Below are 6,786 nucleotides of genomic sequence, written 5' to 3'. Positions count from 1 at the left end.
ATTTGATAGCATTTAACTTCGCGAAACAAGCTTTACGACGATATACTTTGCGCTAAAACGATTTCCCATACCAAGATATTAACAAAAATTAAAACTTTTATAGAATGTCTCCGCTATCAGCTCGTTTTCAGAGGAGAGAGGCCGCGCGCAGACGTAGGCAGCAACGTTCCCAGGAAATGGCCGCCGCAATAGCCCAAGCCTTAAACCAAACTAATACCAACCCCTCCGGATACAATATTAAATCCTTCAATGCGGGTAACCCTCCGAAATTCACCGGACTTGAAGGAGGCACCGTGATGCTCCAGTGGCTCGAGAAAATTGAAAACACTTTCCTCCATACCCAATGCCCTCCAGACAAACGAACCTTATACGCCTCAAGTGTCCTAGAATCAGGGGCGCTTACTTGGTGGAACGGAGTAGCTCATGCGCGTGGCGCAGTGGCTGCTTCTAGCATGCTCTGGGAATAATTCAAGGAAATCTTGACGCGAGAATTCTTCCCTCCCAACGAAGTAAAGCGCCAGGAGGAAGAGTTTTGGAACCTGAAACAGTACAGTGGCTAAGCGCGCGAGTACGCGACGCGCTTCCATGAATTAAGCCTGCTTGTCCCGCACCTAGTTACCCCTTCCCGCCGAGCCATCGAGAAGTTCCTTGGGGGTCTCCCCATGGAAATCCAAGATTCTGTATGGGCCAGGAACCCACTAACCCTCTCTGACGCCATTGAGTTGGCCGCTGTGCTCAGCGACAACCACGTCAGGGCAGGAACCCTGTTCCTGCGGGGAGCTGAGAAGACCAAACCCACCAAGACTGTCCCAGAACCAACATAAACCAAGCCAGAACCCTCAAACCGTAACAACCTCAAGCGCCGGCGCAAAGCCTACGCGCTTACCAGCCCGCCCATTGTCCAGCAACCCACCTACCAACCTCCAGTATACGCTCTCAACCCACTGTCAACCTACCCAACACCCCCTGTAGTCCATAACTATGCCTTAACCAATCCCGCACTCCCTGCCCCGTCAACTAAGAAACCTTACACAGGAAACCAACCCTTTTGCCCAACCTGTAGACTTCACCATCCAACTCAAGTCCCGTGTCGACAATGTAACCGATGTGGCCGTACTGGTCACACTGCTGAGAACTGTAGAGTCCTTCCCGCCAACCCAATCGCGCAAACACCACCAACTTACCCGCTAAACCCACAACCAACATACCCTAATCCACGACCCAGGTCGTGCTATAACTGCGGTGATCCCAGTCATTTCCGGAACGCGTGCCCGAGACTGCAAGTACAAATTACGCAAGCTAATCCGGTTAACCAAATTTCAAACCAAGTGACGCGCGGTCGAGCTTTTAATATAACCGCGCACCAAGCGCAAGCGAATAATGACGTGGTTAATGGTACATTTTTACTTAATGGACAATATGCATCTATACTTTTTGATACTGGCGCCGATAGAAGTTTTATTTCTTGCGCATTTGAGCAGAAACTTGCGCGACCGCGCATAAACTTAAGCGAAAACTTTTCAGTTGAATTGGCTAATGGTGAAACTATTTTAATAAACTCCGTGATCAAAGATTGCACGCTTAACCTTAATGAACATGATTTTCTAATCGACCTCATTCCTATGCCGCTTGGAAGCTTTGATGTTATTATCGGTATGGACTGGCTCTCGCAAAATCGCGCCGAAGTTATTTGCGCCAAAAAGATGATTCGCATTCCTCGAGAAAATGGTGATCTGCATATCTACGGCGAGAAACCATCTAACGGTCTTAAACTAATGTCATGCACTGAAGCCCGAAGACTTTTGCGGAAGAAATGTGTTGCATTCTTAGCCCATGTGGTCAAACCCGATGAAGGAAAGAAGAAACTTTCTGAAATTCCCATCGTGCGTGACTTTCCTGAAGTCTTTCCCGATGATCTTTCTGGTTTACCTCCTGCTCGAGAAGTCGAGTTTCGTATTGATCTGGTCCCTGGTGCTTTCCCCGTAGCCAAATCTCCTTATCGTCTTGCGCCCGCTGAAATGCAAGAATTAGCAAGTCAACTCCAAGAGTTGACCGCTAAAGGATTCATTCGCCCTAGCTCTTCGCCCTGGGGTGCTCCGGTGTTGTTCGTTAAAAAGAAAGATGGTACGTTTTGCATGTGTAATGATTACCGCGAGCTGAACAAGCTCACCATTAAGAACCGGTATCCCTTACCACGTATTGACGACCTCTTTGATCAACTCCAAGGTGCCTCTTGTTTCTCCAAGATCGATCTCCGTTCTGGCTATCACCAGTTGCGTATCCGCGAAGGGGACGTTCCCAAGACTGCCTTTCGAACCCGCTATGGCCATTTTGAATTCTTGGTCATGTCCTTCGGTTTAACCAACGCACCCGCCGTTTTCATGGATCTAATGAATCGGGTGTGTAGGCCTTTCTTGGATAAATTCGTGATCGTGTTCATCGATGATGTACTGGTGTACTCTAAAACCAAGGCCGAGCATGAGCAACATCTTCGGTTGGTGTTGCAAAAGCTTCGAACCGAGCAACTCTTTGCCAAACTCTCCAAGTGTGAATTTTGGTCGGATGAAGTACAGTTTCTTGGTCATGTTGTAAACAAGATGGGTATTCATGTCGACCCATCCAAAATTGAAGCAATCAAGAACTGGATTACGCCATCCACTCCTACAGAAATCCGTTCCTTTTTGGGCTTAGCTGGTTACTAACGGCGATTTATTTCGAACTTCTCAAAGATCGCTTTGCTTTTAACAGCCTTAACGCACAAAGGCAAACCGTATATTTGGGGCTCGAAGCAAGAAGAAGCCTTTCTGACGCTCAAGCGATTGTTGTGCGAAGCTCCTGTTCTAACTTTACCAGAGGGAATGATGATTTTGTCGTGTATTGTGATGCCTCCAACCAAGGTCTCGGTTGTGTACTTATGCAACGAGGTAAGGTTATCGCTTACGCGTCAAGGCAACTCAAGATTCACGAAAAGAATTATACGACTCACGATCTCGAACTTGGTGCAGTTGTGTTTGCCTTAAAAATCTGGAGACACTACCTCTATGGTACTAAGTGTATCCTTTACACCGACCATAAAAGCCTTCAGCATATTTTTGATCAAAAGGAACTTAACATGAGACAACGTCGATGGAACGAACTCATCAGCGATTACGATTGTGAGATCCGATATCACCCTGGAAAGGCTAATGTGGTAGCCGATGCGCTCAGCCGCAAACCCAGTCAACTCAACTGTATCTTGCCGCGCACGCAGCTTCACTTCGCGCCGATTCAAAGCAATCTTGAATCACGCATTCGTGACGCGCAGCGCGCATCCATCAGCAATGGCAACCTTCGCGCCGAGTTAGCGTGTGGCGCGGAAGCGCATTTTGTCCCTAATCTGAGTGGAATTCTCTGCTATCTCAATCGCATCTGGATTCCCAATGATGAGAATCTTCGCTCTGTCCTGCTGAGTGAAGCGCACAAATCTCGGTATTCCGTTCATCCTGGTGCTGACAAAATGTACAAGGATTTACGCCTTTCTTATTGGTGGCCTGGTATGAAAAAGGATATTGCTGTGTTCGTAGCTAAATGCCTAACTTGTTCTAAGGTAAAAGCTGAACCTCAACGCCCATCTGGTTTGCTCGAACAACCTGAAATTCCTACGTGGAAATGGGAAAGTATAGCAATGGACTTTATCACCAAGTTACCCTTGACCGCAAGCAAACATGATAGCATTTGGGTAATAGTGGATCGATTGACTAAGTCTGCTCATTTTCTGCCCATTCGTGAGACCTACCGTGTTGAACAACTTGCGCAGCTTTATGTCAAGGAAATTGTCTGCCGTCATGGTACTCCCTTGAGCATCATATCCGATCGCGATGGCCGTTTTATATCTCGCTTTTGGAAATCTCTCCAAACTGCGTTAGGAACTCATTTGGACATGAGTACTGCATATCATCCTCAGACCGACGGACAGTCTGAGCGAACCATCCAAACCCTCGAAGATATGCTTCGATCTTGTGTTCTTGATTTTGGAGGTAATTGGGATTCACACCTACCTCTGATCGAGTTCTCTTATAATAACAGCTATCATTCCAGCATCGGTATGGCCCCATTTGAAGCACTTTACGGTCGAAAGTGCCGCTCGCCGATTTGTTGGAGCGAAGTGGGTGAAGTTCAAATCACAGGACCCGAACTAGTTCAAGAGACAACCGATAAAATCGCCAAGATCCGTGATCATCTGCTGACTGCCAGAAGCCGACAGAAGAGTTACGCAGATCGCAGGCGGAAGCCTCTCGAATTTCTAGTTGGTGATCTTGTTCTCCTCAAAGTGTCGCCCTGGAAGGGTGTTGTCCGCTTTGGGAAGAAAGGTAAGCTTGCTCCTCGTTATGTTGGTCCGTTCAAGATTCTTGCGAGGGTGGGAAAAGTTGCCTACAAACTGGACCTGCCGCCCGCGCTCAGCAATGTGCATCCAACTTTCCATGTATCCAATCTCAAGAAATGTTTAGCTGACGAGAACCTTCACATACCACTTGATGAAGTTCAAGTTGATGAGTCCATGCATTTCGTTGAGAAGCCTGTTGAGATTATGGATCGCGAGGTGAAGCAAACCAAGCGCAGTCGCATCCCTATTGTCAAAGTTCGTTGGCAGTCCAAGCGCGGAGCCAAGTTCAATTGGGAAAGGGAAGATCAGATGAAGATCAAGTACCCGTACCTTTTCTCTGCGCAACCTACTTCGAGATAAATTTCGGGACGAAATTTCTTAAAGTAGGGGAGACTGTGACAACTGCCCTATCCGATCCGACCCAGGTACCCGTTTTCGAATCCGATTCTTCTTTTTATGATTTAAAATTTGATTATTAATCTTTGTAAATTTAACGTTAAATAAATCATAAATAATATATATATATATATTCTTATATTACTTACTAATAATAATTCCGTCCCGCCTTCTTCTCTCTTTTCGCCGTCCCGCCTTCTTCTCTCTTGTCGCCGTCCCGCCCCTTTGCTTAACCCTTGAGCCTTGACCCCCTTTTTCTCTAACTCCTTGCTTGTCCTTTGGTTCTTCCCGCCTAAGGATGTCTGCGCAGCTCCACGCACCAGACTCCTTACAAGGGCGACCAGCTGTTCATGCGATACGCGAGGCGAACTGTTCCCGCAGCGCGCTAAGAATGGTATTTCTTCCCGCGGCGCGCGAAGGATTATAGTTCTTCCCGCAGCGCGCTAAGAATTGTAGTTCTTCCCGCGACGCGCTAAGGATTGTAGTTCTTCCCGCGGCGCGCTAAGGATTGTTCTCTGTGCCTTCGCCCTCGCGCGCAGCTTTCTCGCGCTAGACTTGTATCTTTTTCTGTTTTAGCCAGCCCGTTTACTTTTGTGATATCTTATCTTCTGTCTGAATAGTCACTTTCAGCGCAGCATGCGCACCAACCCCATTGGTTGGCAGAAAAAGTGACTGACATAATCTTTTGAAATCTGCTTTTCCCATGCCTTGACCAGTACCTTTATCTGACTCCTCCCATGCTTTATTCTGTAACCTGTCAGCCCTTTTTCCTGTTCCCCTGCTGCCATATCTTTTTAATATCTTTTGCTTTTGTTTTCTTATGCTTTTTAATATCTTTTGCTTGATTTGATAAGATCTTTTCCTCTTTTTAAGGATTGTGTTCCCTAGGGTTTCCCTATATATAATACTATTTTCTTGTTATTTAACACTACGCACACAAACACTTAAACTCTCCTCTGCTCTCTTCTCCTTGCCCTCTGCCGTTGTTCCTCAGCCGCCTCCTCTCTCTGCCTTCGTCTTTTCCCTTGTCCTGCCCAGATTTCCGGTAATATATAATATATAATAATTTGTTAAAGATACATGTTACTATGCTAACATATATTCAAGGCATAAAGCAAATCATTAAACCAATAATCTCTATCTATAGGTTAACTTCGCTTGCTGAAAGTTTGGTTCTTGCGTTACCTATCAACGCACCGTTTATATGTGAGTAATCTCGTACCTAATCCCTTTTTATTTTTAATGTTTTGGGATGTTCATGTGTTCGTACAAACTTGAGTCTTAAACTTGTTTATAAACTTTTGTTGCGCAAAACCCCATGTGTTATGGACGTAGACTTGGCTGTTTATTTGTATGTGTGGATCATTAACCGTCTTGTCGGCCTATTCCGCAGTTTTCATGGATCCATTAGATGAACACGGGAGAACTATCGTTTATGATTTCTCTTTTGTTTACACTTGCACAGTTTTCTTGTTTTTGTGCTCAATTGGGAGCACGGGTTGAACTATGAGCTATGATCTATTAGGCTTGATCACAATCTGATTACACCCTTGTTGAACACCAGTTATACACATGATGCGCGCAGATATTGTTATCTATTTATATGTATTAAACTTGATTTCTCACCGACACGCAAGTGTTGACGTTTTATTTTAACACATGTTCAGGTTTGCTGTAGCTGTTTCTGGAAGCTTGAGGACACATAGGATGTTTTCTTTTCTTTTGGACCTAGTTTAAAATGTAACAAGATAAGTTTATGTTATTTGAATATTTTGAGTTATGATATGATTAATTTTATGTTACTTCGTGAAATTGTGTTGCGCGTGCGCGGTAAATGTATTTATTAAATATTGACACCCAAATAGTGTCACGAGTAATGAAACAATACGTGGCGCCCCGATGTATAATCCGCCATTGGTCGGGGTGTTACAGAAGGTTTCTTCTTCCATGTTAGATAATCGAGAAGATATGTCATGGCAGCCCGTAACTAGTATAGATGAGTCAGGTGTACCCAGTGTCACTATGGA

This window comes from Bidens hawaiensis, unplaced genomic scaffold, assembly GCF_021521415.1.
Source record: "Bidens hawaiensis isolate Kalapana, Puna unplaced genomic scaffold, B.hawaiensis_p1.1 tig00018577_1, whole genome shotgun sequence".
In the NCBI taxonomy this organism is placed as follows: domain Eukaryota; kingdom Viridiplantae; phylum Streptophyta; class Magnoliopsida; order Asterales; family Asteraceae; genus Bidens; species Bidens hawaiensis.
This window is presented reverse-complemented; position numbering follows the sequence as displayed.